An 18889-nucleotide genomic window follows, 5' to 3' on the forward strand; every position below is an offset into this window, starting at 1 on the left:
GTAATTCCCTGCCCCTGGAGGGCTTACAATCTAAGTTTGAACCTGAGGCAAAAGAAATGATCTATCCAACATCAAAGACTAAACAAGTACCTACAACTGCTTCTCAATACATATCCCATGTATTCTTGTTTTTTTATACTATTGTCTTCCCTATCACCCCACTTGAAGACTGTTCACACACCACTATCTAAACTAAACTAAACCTTAAGTTTATATACCGCATCATCTCCACGGATGTTGTGGAGCTCGGCACGGTTTACAAGAACTTAAAATATAGGAAGAGAAGGAAAAAAAAGGTTTACATGAACTTATATAAAGAAGAGAAGAGTAAGGGGGGATAGAAATTACATTTTAGTGAAAAGCCAGGTTTTCAGTTGCTTGCGGAATAATTGGAGGGAGCCCAGGTTCCGCAGCGGGGTAGTAAGGTCGTTCCAAAGACCTGTGATTCTGAAGAGAAGGGATTTTCCCAGTTTGCATGCAACAGGCATCATACTGAATATGCTTAGAAAACAAAGTTGGCAGGCGAAGGGTTACACAGCCCATAAGGTCTTCTAGTGTTTTTCTAAAAAGACTACGAGGTCCTGTGACATCTTCACACATGCATGTCATTTCTAACCTTTATTTCTATATCTCTTTCTAAAACCCCAAATCCAAATGAAGCATCACCAAGAACATGGAATATCCCAGGACAAAGTAGGAAAGAAGCTTATTAAACATGTAAGTAATAAGAAATCACTGATCTGGAGATAATGCACTGGAAACATAGGTGATCAGTCCCTGAAGTCACAATAAATCCATCTTTTTTTATTAATATCTAATTAGAGACACTCCATGAATTCAGCACACTCAGGCTTCCTAAAATAGCAGGCTATACAAAGGCAATTTCAAACTTATCAAGTTAATACTGAAGAATACAAGCATTAGCAAAAACACTCTTTGATAGGTCACACCATCTTAGTGCATTTTATAATTAAACAGATAATACTGTGCATCCCAGCTCAAGTCACAAACATATAATTATATTTAATTGGTAATCTGAAATAGCATTTTGTAATATAATTTAGATTCTGAATGCTTCACTGGGTTAATGTGAATATGTGGCTTTCTATGATTTGCAAAGTATGGCTTTACAAAATGCAATACTTCAACACAAAGCAGGCCCATTGATCTTAAATGCAAATGTGTTTCTAAATTAAGTTAAAAAAAAAACCCCACAATTTAAAACCTTCTCACAACATTAAGCAAAGCAGGATAGCAAAAAATTTAAAATATATATATATATATATATATATATCCAGGCACCGGGTTACTCAAGCACCAAATATTCAGGGCCCAATAACCAACAGAAAAAATAGCAGCAGGACCCAGGCTGGCAAGAGACAACTGTGAAAGCTGCTGTTCACCAGACCAAGCCAGAAAGGAATAGTTGAGTTGGCTGCCATTACCATGACATGGCCTTGAATGAGATAATTTCAGTGTGGCTGAAAGGGCACAGGTTGCCGCAGAAGGGCCTTAGTAAAACAATAGCAGCTGACTGAAGAAAGACTATGGCAGTATTTCCCAAATGGAGTCACAAAATTCACATTTGGGACTGTGATGATGAGGTCAGGCAAAAAAAGGTCACTGGTCCACAATGCCCATCCAGCTCACAGTAATACTTAGGCATGTGTAGGTTCCATCATGGCTAACGCTACAAAAAAAAAAAAAGCAGAAGTTATGGCACTGAAAACAAAGGCAGGGCTTGGGTGTCACTACCACAGAAAGTTCATAGACTACATTGGGGGGGGGGAAGAGAAAGCAGCTGGAAGGGAGCTGAAGGGCTAAAGAGTGCTTAGAAAGGAAAAATTACAGTAAAAAAGAAAAACCAAAGCAAAAGGAAAACCTCCACAGCAAACTAGCAAGAAAAATAATTTTAAAATAAATGCATTTAAAAGAAAAACCAAAAAATCATGGCTCCTGAGTACTATGATTAATCCACTTAAAACAAGCTGCGAGCTTTCATGCTGTGCAGATACATGTAAAAGCACTTCGTACTCCACAGCCTCTCCCTTCCAAGTATTATCGCTGAGCAGAGATTTGGACTTCGTAAAGAACGATGTTTTACCACAGGAGATGCCTCGATTAGTTAAAGAAAATAACACTCCTACCTTAAAGGATATCTATACTTCCAAGGCCCCTAGGCCTGCTGTTGGAGGTAGAGTTAGCCGAGCCGGAAATAAAAGTCACTGGGGGATTCTCCCCAGCACCTACGGTGGTCATGACGCAGAATGACACGCTGGAGTTAGTGTTGAGAACAGAGATTGGCAAAGCTTGACATTGCGAACATGGTGGGTGAAAAAAAATAGATGCAAAACTTTTAGCTAGGACAGAGAACTTGGACGAGTTGGAGGGGAGAATTCACTTGGTAGAAGAGCTCAGGATAAAGCTATGGATGAACTTGCTTCTGCCCACAGATTGAATATATAACTATGAAATTGGAGAGCTTGGAAAATTGTACGTATTTATGGAATACCTGAGGGGGTGGAACATGACCAGCCAGTGCAATTTATACATAAACTTTTATTACACTGTTTTACAAATAGTCCAGCACAGGCCCCATATGAAATAGAAAGCACACAGAAAATGCCGACCAAAACAGAACTTGAATATGCCCCCAAAAACATTTATTGTTAAATTATTACTGTTTCAAGAAGTGGAATACCGTATTTTCACGTAGATAACGCGCACCCGTGTAAAACGCGCACACGGGTATAGCGCGCGGGAAACCGACATATATGTAAAAAAAATTTTATATACCGCGCACACCCGTATACCGCGCATGCTGCCCCAACTCTCCCGTCGCCGCCCAACTCTCCTTTCGCCCGCCCCGACTCTCCTCTCCCCCTTGAAGTCCTGTCCCCACCCTGAAAGCCTGATGCCCCCCCAACGTCCGATTCACCTCCCCGCATGACCGCTCGCACCCCCACCCCGAAGGACCGCTCACACGCATCCGCACCCCCACCCCGAAGGACCGCTCGCACGCACTCCCACCCGCACCCCCACCCTGAAGGACCGCTCGCACCCCCACAGCCTCCTGACCCCCCCCCCCCCCCCCGCTCATCATGTAGAAGCTCCTACCGGTGTCCTGCTGCTTCCTCTTGGCGGTCTTGATGTCACAGAAAGGGCGGGACCGCTGGAAGACGAAGCAGTGCAGACGCAGGGCTCACAGAAGGGCCGGGACCGCCAAGAGGAAGCAGCAGGACACCGGTAGGAGCATCTACATGATGAGCGGGGGGGGGGGGTCGGGAAGCTGTGGGGGTGCGAGCGGTCTTTCAGAGTGGGGGTGCGGGTGCGTGTGAGCGGTCCTTTGGGGCGGGGGGGGTGAATCGGACGTCGGGGGGGGGGAACTATGTAAAAAAAATTTTGTAAAATGCGCTCACGCGTATAACGCGCAAGGTTATGCGCGGTTTGTAAAAACCGTGTATAGCGCGCGCGTTATATGTGTGAAAATACGGTATATCTTGAAATCTCCCTTACAGCAAAAGACATGTGCCTATGAAACCTGGGAAGTTCGTATTTTCCAGGATTGGAGTGCTGAAACTATGCAGCAAAGAAAGGAACTCTGGAAATAAACAAGTCCTCATAGACCGTGGTTTGCAGGCTGGTATATGGTTTCCCGAACGGTTGGTGCTTTTTCAAAATGGCAAAAAATGCTTCTTTAAAGATATTAGGGCCATAGATTCTTTTATTAAATCTTTGGACTACACAAGGAGTCAAACTAACTCCACCTGGAAGCTTGAGGAACACAGAGGCCCCAAGTACAAGAGGGCTAAGCAGCAAAAGTGTATGACTCTAAATGTAAAAGGCCCCTTGGTTTTGCTGCAAAAGTAGTGTTGCAAAAGTAGTGTTACAGAAATGAAAACTGGCAGGAAGCTCCTCAACAACTATATTTCCAGCGTGAGGAGATGACTCCACAGTTTCCCAGCAGACGGACTCAGTCTCTGGCAGTATTGTGACTGAGCAGGTGATGTTACCACAGACAGGCCCTGTGCTATCTCTGAACCTGGAGAAGGAGCAAAGGCTGACCCCATCGATTACTCTCCAGACAGATTCTCTCCTGGGCAGTGATGATACAGCAAGTTGAAGGCATGTTTTCTCTCATCTGTGGAGGACAATTAATATTTTAGTGTTAAGATGCGAGAGTTTTTTGTCACTGCTTTGGCAGTGATATGGAGATGTGGTTAGTTAGTAATGTGCATGCTGGGGGAACGAATGAAGAGGAATTAATGTTTGAGGAGTAGGGCTGGGGACGAAGGTAAAATCCCCAGAATTACTCCCCCTATACACAGTCTCAGGTATGCTGTCACTACCTCCCCCCAAGAAAAACAGTGCATCTCCACACTAAAGCCTGTAATCTCCCCCTTTTACCTTCCCCCAAGCCCTACTCCCCAAACATTAATTCCTCTTCATTCGTTCTCCCAGCATATACATTATACAATTAACCACATTTCCATATCACTGCCGAAGCTATTACAAAAAATTCTCGCATCTTGTCCTTTACCCACCTGGAATGTGGGGGGGGGAAATAAATGGTCCCATTAAAGGACAGAGTACTTACCCATTTAAAACATTTGAATGTAGACATAGCTTTGTTACAGGAATTGAAAATGACTTTCATAGAGATGCATAAGCTGTGTAGGAGCCCATGGGGGAAGGTCTATTTTGCCTCGGGCGATTCTATGCACTGTGGAGTTGCCATCCTAATGAAGAAACATCCTGCCGTTGTATCGGGCGATGGTGCGCCCACATCTGGAGTACTGCGTCCAATATTGGTCACTGTACCTAAAGAAGGATATGGCGATACTCGAGAGGGTTCAGAAAAGAGCGACACGTTTGATAAAAGGTATGGAAAGCCTTTCATACACTGAAAGACTGGAGAAACTGGGGCTCTTTTCCCTAGAGAAGTGGAGACTCAGAGAGGATATGATAGAGACTTACAAGATCATGAAGGGCATAGAGAAAGTGGAGAGGGACAGATTCTTCAAACTTTTGAAAACTATAAGAACTAGAGGGCATTCAGAAAAATTAAAAGGGGACAGATTCAGAACCAATGCTAGGAAGTTCTTCTTCACCCAATGAGTGGCGGACACCTGGAATGTGCTTCCAGAGGGAGTGATAGGACAGGGTACGGTATTGGAGTTCAAGAAGGGATTGGACAATTTTCTGAAAGAAAAGGGGATAGAAGGGTATAGAGGGCTACATACAGGTTCTGGACCTGATGGGCCGCCGCATGAGCAGACTGCTAGGCATGATGGACCTCTGGTCTGACCCAGCAGAGGCACTGCTTATGTTCTTAAAATGTTTACTGATTAACCATGCATTAGAATATGTTTGGAGAATACATAATCCCACCGATAAACACCTATCTTAACTCACATAAAAGTGATGTCAGCATGTTCAGAAATGTTTGACACTTGGTTCTTGTAAAGAGAGACAAATGTACAGTACAAGCATAAAAGCAACAATAGTCTCCCATCATACTGGGATTGAACTTTCCCTGATACCTGCTTTCCATCACCTTGATATCTTGATGAAATTTTTCCCATGCTAATCGCTGACATCACCAATTTTGGGTGGGAAGAAGTTGAAGTGAGAATGTAAGAAGTGCATTTTAAGTGACATTCTGGCACCCATTAGCTGATATGCTGTCAGCATGTTCTCCACACATTCGGCATAATTCTCTAATCTGTGATTACCAATAAAATTCTGAACAACCAGCACAAATGCTATTAATTTGGAATAGCAGACAGTGCAGCACACATGAGGTGCCCATACTTTATGGTTGCCAACTTTACAGCCAAAATAATGCTTGTATGCACTTTGAAGTCTTGTGCAGTAAATTATCCGCAGACATAACAGAAATTATCAGGATGGTTCATAATAATTATATCTTAGCCAAAAACAAACAAAATATAAAAATTCACAGGTAAAAAAAGCAGCACAATCACTTTTTAGTATAAACTTTCAAATTACAGTATAATCCCATTATAATGGACTCGCTTATAATGGAATATTGTCTATAGCGGACGAGGTCCACTGGTCCCAGCCTTTACAAATATGCAGAAAAGCACTGCCTATAGCGTACTCGCATATAACGGAATTTCGCATATAATGGACAAATTTGGTCCCCAGAGCTGCTTTTAGCTGTAATTTTGTTCAGCTATAACAGACATGCAGGCTCTGCCTACAAGGCACATGGCGTGCCGGTGATATCCAGTGCAGATACATCACGCTCTAAAAATAGACCTGGCATAACAGTAGGAAACACCGATTGGTCTATTGGCAGCTGGAGGGATGCAGTCTATTGGTAGCTGGAGAGATGCAGTAAGCAATGAGGTCATAATGCTTTAGAACATCTTTTAGTGTAGAGTATTAGAATGCAACTCTGGATAAACGGACTCTGGCTATAACAGACTGTTTTGCTAGGTCCCTTAAAGTACGTTATAACAGGATTATACTGTACTGGTATATGTGATCGATGAGCTGTCCCAAAATGCAATATTGTGTTACAGAAACAGTAAAATACCGACGCTTCATGGTAGTTTTATTGACAAAAATGATATAAACACAAACTGATGCATAACTTAAACAGGATGTAAAAGATGAAAACTGTTTTCAGATTTAGAGTCAGCATGTGGCCCTTGTTAAGGTACAGGTGACAGAACTTAAATAACAAAATGCTTGTTGACCAGTGTTATCTATTATGCTTCCATTGAGGCTCATATATTTTATACCGATTTGTAAAGTACTGGATGATGAGTTTTGAAGATGACTAATGACTTTTATTTGATCTGAGTTTTATACTGTTTTTGTTGTATTTTGATGCATTTGCGCCAATATCATCAAAATAGAACATTGTCCCAAGGGGCGAAAGACATGGCAATATCATGGCACTAGAAAGTGGCGTCTCTGTGCTCTGTATACTACACCCATCTTGGAGAGCTGGTGACTTACTCAAATTTTTTTTTTTTTACAAATTGAGTAGAGGTTTATTTTTAAGTTTGATGCCATGACCCTCTATGGACTGAATCAAAATATTGATTATTCTGTAGTCCCTTGATTATCTATGCTGTTGCTATTATGCCATGCTGATTTTCAATGAACTTGATCTAGGGTTTGAATGTGTGTTATGATTATTTAAGATACTGTCATGTGGGGGTTTTTTAAGTTGACCACCAATGAGTTTTATGCAGTTTTTGATGTGTTTGCACCAATATCATTGTACCAGAGAGCCATTTTTATTGTTTTAACACTTTGCACGGAAAGCTTTAGCAATACTTCAAATGGATTTATGAAGACAACAATTTTTTTTTTTTAATTTGGACTTCAGACTTTTTAGATTTTGAGTTTTTTGTTTGTTTTTTTAGAGATGTTTATCCTTTACCCTCCTTGTATTATTTTTTTTTTATGACATGGGAGAGACATAAGCTAGGCTGTCACAGCAAGATTTTTTGGCTCACCACAAATTAATCCAAATTTGAGATTCTGGCGACTACATTTTTCTCCCACCATCACCACCCACCTTTATTTTCATTTTTATCCTTCATTTTTAGGGTCTGGTGTGCATTTCATTTTGATTAAATGTTATTTTATCCCTGCCAATTTCCCTGTGGGAAATTAGTTATAAGATGGCTCAAAAAATGACCATTCGCCCAGACTCTGTCTGAAGTGTACTGTGACACTAGGCCACATGCTGTATTCTTGCCCTCATATAACACGATTTTGAAGGATTTTATAACGTATCTCAGATCTTTGGCATGTGCGATATATCCAAACTCCTTTGCTACTTTTTTTCTCGGTGTCCAGTCGTGGCTCCAGTTCCCCAAGGGGATACGAGACTTTTTGAAAATCTCTCTTATTAGGTGTGAAATCCATTTTGTTGCACTGGTTAACCTCGGAGCCCCCTACATTGGCTCAGTGAAGGACTCTGCTTATTCAATACCTACAAATGGGACGACTATAGAACCCTGATTTGGACACTCTTAAAGGGCAAAAGTTGCAATATATGTGGGAACCATTTTGGAATTCCTTGACTCCGGTCACCCGGAGTAGGTTGTTGAACTTATGACTACCCAGTTTATTCTGCTTTTAGTCACTGGAACTATTATATATCTTGTGGGGGGGGGGGGAATTTGAAAAGCTTGGGTGGTGTCTTTGTTTAATTCTATGTTCTCAAGGCTTTAACTGTTGTAGTATTCATTTGCTGTACTGTGATAGCTTTCATAAAAAAATGTTTTTTTTGAAAAAAAAAAAAATTTTCTTCATTTTAATAGTTTGGATCAATTTGGTGAGGCATGAGATTTCACACCAGCTGAGTATGCTACCCATGCTTAGATAGAAACATAGAAACATGATGGCAGATAAAGGCCAAATGCCCCATCTAGCCAGCCCATCCACAGTAACTATTATCTCTTTCTCTCTCCGAGAGATCCCACGTGCCTATCCCAGGCCCTCCTGAATTCAAACACAGTCTCTGTCTCCACCACCTCTTCTGGGAGACTGTTCCATGCATCTACCACTCTTTCTGTAAAAAAGTATTTTCTTAAGATTATTCTGGAGCCTATCACCTCTTAACTTCATCCTATGCCCTCTCATTGCAGAGTTTCCTTTCAAATGAAAGACTTGACTCATGCGCATTTACATTACATAGGTATTTAAAACGTCTCTATAATATCTCCCTTCTCCCGCCTTTCCTCCAAAACATACAGATTGAGATCTTTAAGTCTATCCCCATACGCCTTATGATGAAGACCACATACCATTTTAGTAGCTTTCCTTTGGACCATCTTCATCCTTTTTATATCTTTTTGAAGGTGCAGCCTCCAAAATTGTACTCAATATTCTAAATGAGGTCTCACCAGTCTTTTACAGGGGCATCAATACCTCCTTTTCCTACTGGCCATACCTCTCAGAATGCACCCTAGCATCTATCTAGCCTTCGCAGTCACCTTTTCAACCTGTTTGGCCATCTTAAGATCATCACATACAATCACACCTAAGTCCTGCTCTTCTGTCGTGCACATAAGTTCTTCACTCCCTAAACTGTACTGTTCCCTCGGATTTTTGCAGCTCTAATGCCATGACCTTGCATTTCTTAACATTAAATTTCAGCTGCCAAATTTTAGACCATTCTCAAGCTTCACCAGGTCTTTCTTCATGTTATTCACACCATCCGGTGTGTCTACTCTTTTGCAGATTTTGGTATCATCTGCAAAGAGGCAAATCTTACCCGACAACCCTTCAGCAATATAGTTTATAAAAATGTTAAAAAGAACAGGCCCAAGAACAGAACCTTGAGCCATACCACTGGTAACATTCCTTTCCTCAGAACGATCTCCATTGATCTGTCGCCTTCCACTCAACCAGTTCTTGACCCAGCCCATCACTTTGGGACCCATCCCAAGAGCACTCAGTTTATTTATTAGACGTCTTTGTGGAACACTGTGAAAGGCTTTGCTAAAATCTAAATACACTATATCTAGTGCACATCCTCTATCCAATTCTCTGGTCATCAAGTCAAAGAAATTGATCAGATTTGTCTGACAAGACCTACCTCTAGTGAATCCATGTTGCCTCTGGTCCTGTAATCCACAGGATTCCAGAAACTTCACCATTCTCTGTTTTGAAAGCATTTCCATTCATTTGCTTACCACATAAGTCAGACTTACCAGCCTGTAATTATCTACTTCTTCCTTACTTCCACTTATGTGGAGAGGGGCCACATTTGCCCTTCTCCCATACCACTCCCAACTCTAGAGGTTCATTGAAAAAGGTCAGTCAGCGGAGCTACCAGAACTTCCCTAAGTTCCTTCAGCACCTTCAGATGCACACCATCCGGCCCCATCGCTTTTGTCTACCTTTACTTTAGCTAGCTCCTCACAAACACAACCCTCTAAAAATCGATCAGAGTCTATTACTCCTCTATCCCTATTCATGTTATTCTTATCGTTCATATAGGTTTTTAGTCCTTGACTGTCCCATTATGAAGAGGTTTATTATTATTTTTACAAAAAAGATATGTATGTTTTTATGCTCATTTTATAGTTTATTATTTATACTTTTATGACGGAGTGGATTACTGGGAGTGAAAATGAAATGAAGAAAATCCTTTTGAAATCTAGATCTATTCAAATTGAACTGAAAACCTTAAGGAGCAGAAAAGGTTACATAATAAAAACCACCAACTTTAATAATAAACGTAGCCGATGGCGGACACAAGGATTACAATACCTTTCACTTGTTTCTGGAAGATGGACGTTTGGCCACCTTCTCAGAATTGCGTCAGACATTTGCTTTACTGGACACTGATCTTTTCGCTTACTATCAGCTCAGACATTACGTCCAATCTCTACCGGCGGATCACCTCACTGAGGACTACAGGGATGACCTTTCTGAACTTTTCAGTTTATCGGCTCAACAAAGGATTCCACTTCGTTTCCATGTTGTGGGCATCCGGGACTGTCAACCTGGTACCAACTTGGACCTTTTGGCTGCAGCGTGGGCAGAGGATTTACAATGCGCTTTAACAGCACAGCAGCTGCAGCGAGTACTGAAACGTATTCAGAAGGTGTCTCCTAATATTACTCATTGGGAATTACAATTGAAGATTGTCTTGAGACTCTATATTTCCCCAGAACGAGCAGCCCGAATGGGGATTACTGCATCTCATGCATGCCCAAAATGTGATCGGGCTCATGCTTCTTTGGGTCATATGCTTTGGACCTGCCCCAAAATTCTACAGTTTTGGAGACATTTAGGACATTACATTTCATTACTTTGGGGGAGGCGCTGGCTCCCGCAGCCGAGAGCAATTTTTGGCTACTACAATATAGCCTCCCCTAAACCTAAGGGGATGACGGCCTTCGTCACCAGAGTGCTTCTGTTGGGAAAGAAAGCAATACTCACTAACTGGCTATCCCGGGATCCCCCATCATATGCTCAATGGAGATCCTTGATGATAATACACGCAACACTGGAGCGGAGATTGGTGGGTGACCTAGACTGCAGTCTGGGCCGTAGATTTTGTCAGACCTGGGAGTGTTTCTGGCTGGATCTTACACCATATGCCTGCAGTAGATTGTTGAATCTTTAAAATGGACCCTCAGCTTCATCGTGGCACTGGACTCTTGAGGGGGGGAGGGTTTGGGGGGGGGGGTGAGATTGAAGTTCTGTATTAGTATTTGACTCTGCCTATTAGACTTGTTTGTTTCTGGACTTTCTGGTTGAAAACTAATAAAATATATTTGAATATAATAATAAACGTAGCCTAGATGATATAAAAAAAATGACTGCCTGGCCTGAAGAATACTGTGGGAGTGCTAAAAATGAAGCAAACTGACAATGTTATTTGAATTTAAAAGTAGCAGTTTTCTGTGGGAGCAGGTAATGTTCCTTCCCACCCAATTCCTTTTCCTGAATAGGAAGCACTGCCACTAGAATATGTGCACCACATGCTAGGCAAGACATCCGAGATCAACATCAATACAAGGTACATGCTAGTCACTTTAGTATAAAGTGCGATTTTAGCAACCATAATTTGTAGACATTTTTTTTAAGTTTAAAAACAAAAAGTCAGACAAGAAAACTTTGCCCCTTGCTCTCTGATGGAGTAAAAACACACTCAGTAGTTGTTACATGCACACATAGCAGAAAGTAAAAATAAAAGGCAATATATACAGAATGTCCTTTAGTTCTTCATAAATTTTAGAGGTTGGATATTGAACAGGTACAGGACATCCTAATGTCCAGACTGTTGCCAGACTAAGTATGTAGTAGTGTATTTAATGTTTCTATTTAACCAGGTCTTTCCTTCTAGACTCCTAGGTGAAGGAAAACGTGAAAATTTGATTTTTTTTAATTTATTTTATTATTTTTTTAAATAAAAGATGGCATAAAGCACCTTGGCTGGAAAAGTGTGTCTAGTGTCACTTAGTGTCAAGAAAAAAAGAAAATGAAATACTGGTGAAAATCATTAGAATAATTAAATTTTGCTATGAGTTGCAGATGCTCTAATTTTGGTCCTTGGCACTCTAAATCAGATGGAGAAGTGTTGTCTTCTATAAATAGCATTTGGTGGTTATTAACATATGATTTGTATTTGCTGTTTTCTCTTTATTTCTTGTAATAAGAGAGCAATTTTAATAGTCGCAGCTTGCTTACGGCCTCTTTTCCAAAGCCGCGCTAGCCACTTCAGGGCTGTTGCCACGCAGCTTTGTATAAGAGGCCGTTAGTGTTCTGAACATCCCATGGAGACTCCCAGGAGAATAAGGTTTTGACAAGCTAGGAAACCGAATCACTTACACTAACCTCATGGAGAAGTACAGCTTGCATGTTTAATGAAGGATAATTGTTTCATAAACAAATCTTTAAAAACATTTTTAAATATTTTTTGTTTCATTGAGTTTGGTGAAAACATAGGTCTAGAAAACTTGAACCAAAATTTGTAGGAGTTGTAAGATTTTATTCTTAAACATTTTTTTTCATCTTCATTTTTAAATGGAATTTTTATAAAACCATGGGATAAACAATGAAGATCCATGGGGACAAGAAGATGGTAATGGGGCCCACAGGTGGGGGCACAAGAATTTTGAACAGCTAAAGTGAGCTTCATAGTGAAACTTACAAAAAGTTCAGGTTTAACTGGTAATCCAATCGATTTCAAAGGTTTTGATTTAGTAGACTAATTTCTTACTTTGCCTTGGAAAACTGGTAAATAAATAAAGTCTTCTGCTGAAATGGGTGTCAGGTCAAAAGCGCGCCGGGACAAAGGCACGCCCAGACAATTGAGCGCAGCGTGCGCCGCCGCACCGCTCTAAATTACTGTTTTTAGTGCTCCGACGGGGGGGCATGTACTTAATAGACATCGCGCCGCATTGTGGGGGGTTGTAACCCCCCACATTTTACTGAAAACTTCACTTTTTCCCTGTTTTTAAGGAAAAAGTTCAGTTTACAGTAAAATGTGGAGGGTTACAACCCCCTAAACCCCCCATAACGCCGGCGCGATGTCTATTAAGTAAACTGGGGGGGTTCCCCAACAAACCCCCCCGTCAGAGCCCCTAAAAACTGTAATTTAGAGCGGCGCGGCAGCGCGTACTGCGCTCAATTGTCAGCACGCGCTTTTGTCTTTCGCGCCGTTGTCTATGAACCGCTGAAATGTCATCTTGGAGGTATGGATTGTGTTGTTTTAACAGAGATCCTTGTCCTTAAAGATTTTGCAGTGCAGCTTGTTCCTATTTTGTGTGACACCTTTTTTATTTTAACAGTTTTGCTCAGTGATAAGGCTATTTTGAGGGTTCACATGAAATATCTGCAGGGATTTGTTATGAAATAAGTTATGTATTTGATCCCCAGCATGTACCTCATGAAAGACTCCTAAGGAAGTTAGAAAGTAATGGGAAAGTAGGTAATGTCCTATTATGGATTAAAAGCTGGTTAAATGATATAAAACTGAGTAGGGTTAAATGTTCAATATTCTCAATGGAGAAGGATAAATAGTGGGGTTCCCTAGGGGGTCTGCTGAGACCCCTGCCTTTTTAACATTTATCAATGATTTAGATATGGGAATAACTAGTGAGATAATTAAATTGGCTGATGACTCAAAGTTGTTAATCCCAAGAGGGTTGTGAAAAATTGCAAGAGAATCATACAAAATTGGACACTAAAATAGCAGATGTTGTTTAATGTGAGCAAGTGCAAAGTGATGCATTTGGGAAAGAGGAACCCAAACTACAGCTATGTGATGCAGGGTTCCACATTAGGAGTCACCACCCAGGAAACAGCGGTGGCTAAGAAAGCAAATAGAATGTTAGGATTATCAGGAAAGGAATCGAGAACAAAGATAAGAATGTTATAATGCCCTTGTATCGCTCCATGGGTGCCTCAGCCAGTCGGGCGCAATGAGAATCACCCGACCTCAGTGGACTGCTATTTTTCGCAACAGATGGCCTATCGTGGGCCACAGAGGAAAGATATACAGAAGACCATCCAGCAGCCAGGGCTAAACCAGATCATCCAGGCCCTTGCTGCCGGCCTCATGACAGCTGAAAAACTGCTCTGCTTTCTTGTTGGCTGCTGATACCATGAGGTCGAATGTGTGTTTGGGATAGAAACCACTCCCCAGGATCCAGAGTCTGACAACTGAGAATCTGCCTGAACATTGTCCACTCCACCATGTGCACAGCTAAAAGCGCCACGAGGTGTCTTTCTGCCCACCTGAAGAAAAGCTGGGCCTCCACTTTTGGTGCCTCTCTGGTGATTGATGTAGACTATCGCCGTGGCATTGTCCGAGAAGACGTGGACAGCCTTATGTAGTAGGCGACCCATGAAGTAAAGGAGAGCTAGACTATTGCCCGATACTTCAGGTGATTACTTCTGCTCGGAACGGACCCAGCGGCTCTCAACTAGAGTGTCCATGCAAACAGCACACCAGCCCTTGAGACTGGCAGATGTCATTAAGATCACCCATTCGATGATCCAAAGGGAGAGACCCTTGGACAGAGAAAGAGGGCTCAACCACCAAGCTAGACTGCTCCAGGCCACCATCATTCAGGGTAGAGAGGCATGCAAAGGATCTCTTTGCAGACTCCAGCACGAAATCAGCACATCAGCACGAAATCAGCACAAATGTACCCTGGTCCAAGGGACCACATTGATCGTTACCACTATGGTCCCCAGGACCTGGAGATTCTGCCATGCCATTGGGAGCAGAGAATTCAGAAAATCTATGACAAGCTGGCAGAGCTTCTTCTGGTATGATCGCAGCAAGAACACCTGGTTCTGACCCATGTGGAAGTGAACCCCCCAAGTATTCCAAGTCCTGCGTCAGCTCGAGGTGACTTTTTTTTTTTTTTTTTTAAATTGATCACCCAGCCCAGGCACTGAAGCAACTGAAAGACTTGGTGAACTGCCTGGCACCCCTCAGAATCAGACGGGGATCTGATCAGCCAGTCATCCAGATACGGGTGCACCAGAACTCCTAGGATGCGCAGATGAGATGCCACCACGACCATCAACTTGGTGAAGGTCCTGGGCTCAGTCGCCAACCCGAAGGGCAGCTCCACAAACTAATAGTGTTGCTGCAGAACATGGAATCTCAGGTACTTCCTGTGTTCTAGGACGATGGGAATATGGAGACATGCCTCCATCAGTCCTAGGGAAGCCAAGAATTCCCCAGGAGCCACAGAGGCTATCACCAAAAACACAGTCTCCATCCAGAAATGAGGCACTCAGCGCCGCATTTACCACCTTGAAGTCCAGGATTGGTCTCTAGACGTTGGAGCCTCTCTTTGGCACAATAAAGTATATTGAGTATGGGCCAGAACCCAAGTCTTGCTCTGGAACGGGCTTTATGGCTGCAATATCCAGCAGCAAACAAACAGCGGCCTCCACCCAGGCCACTTTTCCTGATCTCCCTGCAGGGGCATCCAGAAAATAATCCTCTAAGGGGCAATGAAACTCAAACTTCTAGCAGTCCCAAAGAACCTCCAGGACCCAACGGTCCAAGGTGATGGCCTGCCATTCTGCCAGAAAGGCTAATAGCTACCCCTGATCCACAGAGGAGTAGCAAGAGGACTTGGCATCAGAATTGCTTCTTAGGAGGGAGATGCTAGACAGTTCTCCATTGATGGCTGGCACTGGGAACCACCAAAAAACTCTGCTTGGTAGACTGGGAAGGGCACTACGCAGAGGATCTCCCAAAGTACTGGTGAGAACATCTGAAGTGATGAAAGCTAGAGTTCCCCGACACCCTGGAGGGTCAGGACCTGTTATCTGGCAAGGACTTGGGCTTGCAGTCCTGCGCACTCGCCATAAGGTAATCCAGACCTTTGCCAAACAGAAGTTGCCCCCTAAAAGGCAACCTACTCAAGGTTGCCTTCAACAACGAATCACTGGAACACTGTTGGATCCACAATATCCTCTGTGGTGAAAGAAAAAAGCTGAAAGCGTACTAAAGACTTTGAACATATCATACAGGGCATCCACCAGGTAGTCCACTCCTGAGATTAGGAAAATGAGATCCCGGATCACAACAGAGCTTAGAATGACATGCTCAGGCCACAAAAGAAGAGGGCGCTGCTGCCTTTAGCCTGGCAGCTGCCAAGTCAAAGAGGCGCTTGAGGATAAAATCCACTGTGCGATCCTGAATATCCTTCAGCACCACTTCACAATCACTGGGGAGAAAAGTGCATTTAGTCACTTGTGCCACCAGGAAATCAAACCGCAGAAATGCAAAACAATGGTTAAAGGCATCTGTCATTGGACAGAGCAGAGCCATGGTTCTGGCGCATTTTAAGGGGCCCTCAAGCACCTCCCAAATGTCAGTGGAGATCTTGGCTATGTCTGAATGATCAGGAAAACCCACCGCCACTTGCAGTCTCTCATTACTCATAAGAGAGCATTCTACGGTGAAAGACGGATCAACCTCCAGCTTCAAATTCTGGAGGGACTAAGTAATCAATTAACCAGATAAGCGGGTTTAAAAAATATCCACACTGTGGGATTCTCACCCAGATCCTGATCATTTGCGAAGGCTGCAACATTCCCCATGTTGGTAGCACCACCTGAGTAAGGGCATAGTTTCCTGGTTGGCCCCAGCTCCTACCTGCACATTAGCCTTGGCCACCACAGGGTAGCCAGGCACAATCCCCATGTCCTGGGAAATGGGGGGGGACCTCCAGCTTATGAGAACGCCTGCGGAGCAGCAGCTAGAATCAGTTTCTTTGCCAAATGTGCCTGATGCATCATGTTAATAAGTTTGGGGGTAAAACAGTCATCCGGGATAGGAGCTGCATCCTACAGACCCTTCTTAGCATGTTTGGAGAACTTATGAGCCTTAGCCAACAAATTGCAGCTGCGCTTGGCAGGAAGGGAAATAGTGCCATCTTCAGGGTCTACGGTTTTGGATTTCCCTGGCCAGAAACAGAGGCAAGACTCCCATCAGAGGTCAAACGCACTTGTGCCGCTGAAATTTTGCCCCCCTCCCGTACCACAGCGCACATGGAACACAGCAGCTTCACCAATAGCCATCCACCACAAATAGAGCATAAATCCACAGAATCTAGCCTTGGGGAGTCCATATGAGCAGTTTTATTGCAAAAATGAAGCTGTTGGAAGCTAAGAATAACTTCAAATAAGGAGAATCCAAAATGGCCACCGCAGATGCTATTTTTAGAATAAAATAGCCCAGGGACAAAAACACAGGGACCCCTAACACACAGAGATTTTTGGATTTTAGGGTTGGTGGGACCAGGGCACACTTCCAAACCTTCTGAAACCACCTTTTATAGACCCCCCCCCCCCCCCCCCCACACACACACACACACACACAAGTCACCGATTCAGGCTGTCAACTTCATGCTCACTGTACCATGAGGTTCTGCAATGGAAGCTGTAATAGCTTAACAGGAAACGATCCCTCTGCAAGCATGAAAATTGGACTGCTGGTTTTCTGACTGCCCCACCAATAACCAGAGACTTTCCTTGCCACCAGATATCCATGTGGACGCAACTTGGCAGAGGAACACAGTTGGCTCCAATCCTGCGCGCACCTCCACAAAGCCATGCAGCGTGTGCTCAGGCCCACTAGCAGACGAACCTGGGGTGAGCCAGCTGCTAAGGGAATGGTTCCTAAGCCCCAAACCAAACTGCAGGCTGTCCAGAGGGTGCACTGACAGGAAGCCAACCCCCTGGAAACAGACTTTACGCAAAGTCAGTAATCTCCCACAGCCAGAGCTGTCCCTGTCAGGAACATCTACAGCACAAGGGTGGAATTCGCAAACAAAAATACCAAGTTTAAATAAAAATAAAACACAAGCTCCAACAGTCTGGCTTATAGGAAAAAAAACTGGATTCCTGGGGGGGCAGTCCTGAGGTAAGGGAGGAGGGGCTGAAAACATTGTTTGTTTGAAGCTCCCTACAAGCTATCTGGTGACCACAAGAAAATAATCCACTAGTCCCGGAATATAGCGAGATTGTACAATATTCTTGCATCCTACTCAGGAAGCAATGCTGCTCATTTACATTACATTAGGGATTTCTAATCCGCCATTACCTTGCGGTTCAAGGCGGATTACAAAAAGATATCTGGTCGGATAGGGAGAATATCTGGTCTTTTCCAGGGAAGATAAAGAGTAGAGCAAGTTGTTTACAATTCTCTTCCACTCTCCACTTGTATTTACGTGCTAATCAAAATATATTTAATTAGCACACAGCAGCCCACTGTAGTATCGATTAATCTATTTGGAAGAAAATGTGTGGTTTGCATTTCAGTATACAACATTAAGTATTTTATTTTATACAGCAGCATTGATAATGCTGATGGAATATTATAGCAGAGCTGCAGTGTGCATGTTCATTTGCTCAGGCTCCCAGAAGATTCATTACATTTACATTTGACTTTCTAATCAGGTGATTCTGCATCTGCTGAAAGCAGGCATATGAGTTTCTTTTTAAACGGAGGACATTCAGGACTTTTACAGAAAACAGTATTATAACAATGTGTTCATACTGGCCTGAGTGTACACTCTTGAAGTCTAATTTTGTTCTTGTCTAGGTGATGCTACAGGAAAGGCTGTTTACTGCTTTAATTCTCCTTCTTCAGCCTGTTACTGAGTTGTGTCCTCTCCTTGTAGCTCATATCATGGCTTACCTGGGATTTCTAGTACATGCCAGTAAAGAAACCAGACAACTGAGTCAGACTGGATTTTTTTTAATTTTTGCTTAATTGTTAATCAAATGTATACCATTATACATTGTATAACATGGCTATAGCAAGATTTCCAAAGACCAATGGCCCAAGTTGAAGGCTATAGCCCAAAAGGAAAAAAGAAGCCACTTCAGGATATATGAGAGG

The 18889-nt window shown here is 42.8% G+C and overlaps 1 protein-coding gene across 5 annotated transcripts in view; it reads right to left on the reverse strand.

Annotated features, from left to right (window-relative positions):
• Window positions 1-18889, reverse strand: part of RERE (arginine-glutamic acid dipeptide repeats) — a 468133-nt gene that overhangs the window by 424839 nt on the left and 24405 nt on the right. The gene's annotated exons all lie outside the window — the stretch shown is intronic.

The sequence above is a fragment of the Geotrypetes seraphini genome, chromosome 15 (assembly GCF_902459505.1).
Source record: "Geotrypetes seraphini chromosome 15, aGeoSer1.1, whole genome shotgun sequence".
In the NCBI taxonomy this organism is placed as follows: domain Eukaryota; kingdom Metazoa; phylum Chordata; class Amphibia; order Gymnophiona; family Dermophiidae; genus Geotrypetes; species Geotrypetes seraphini.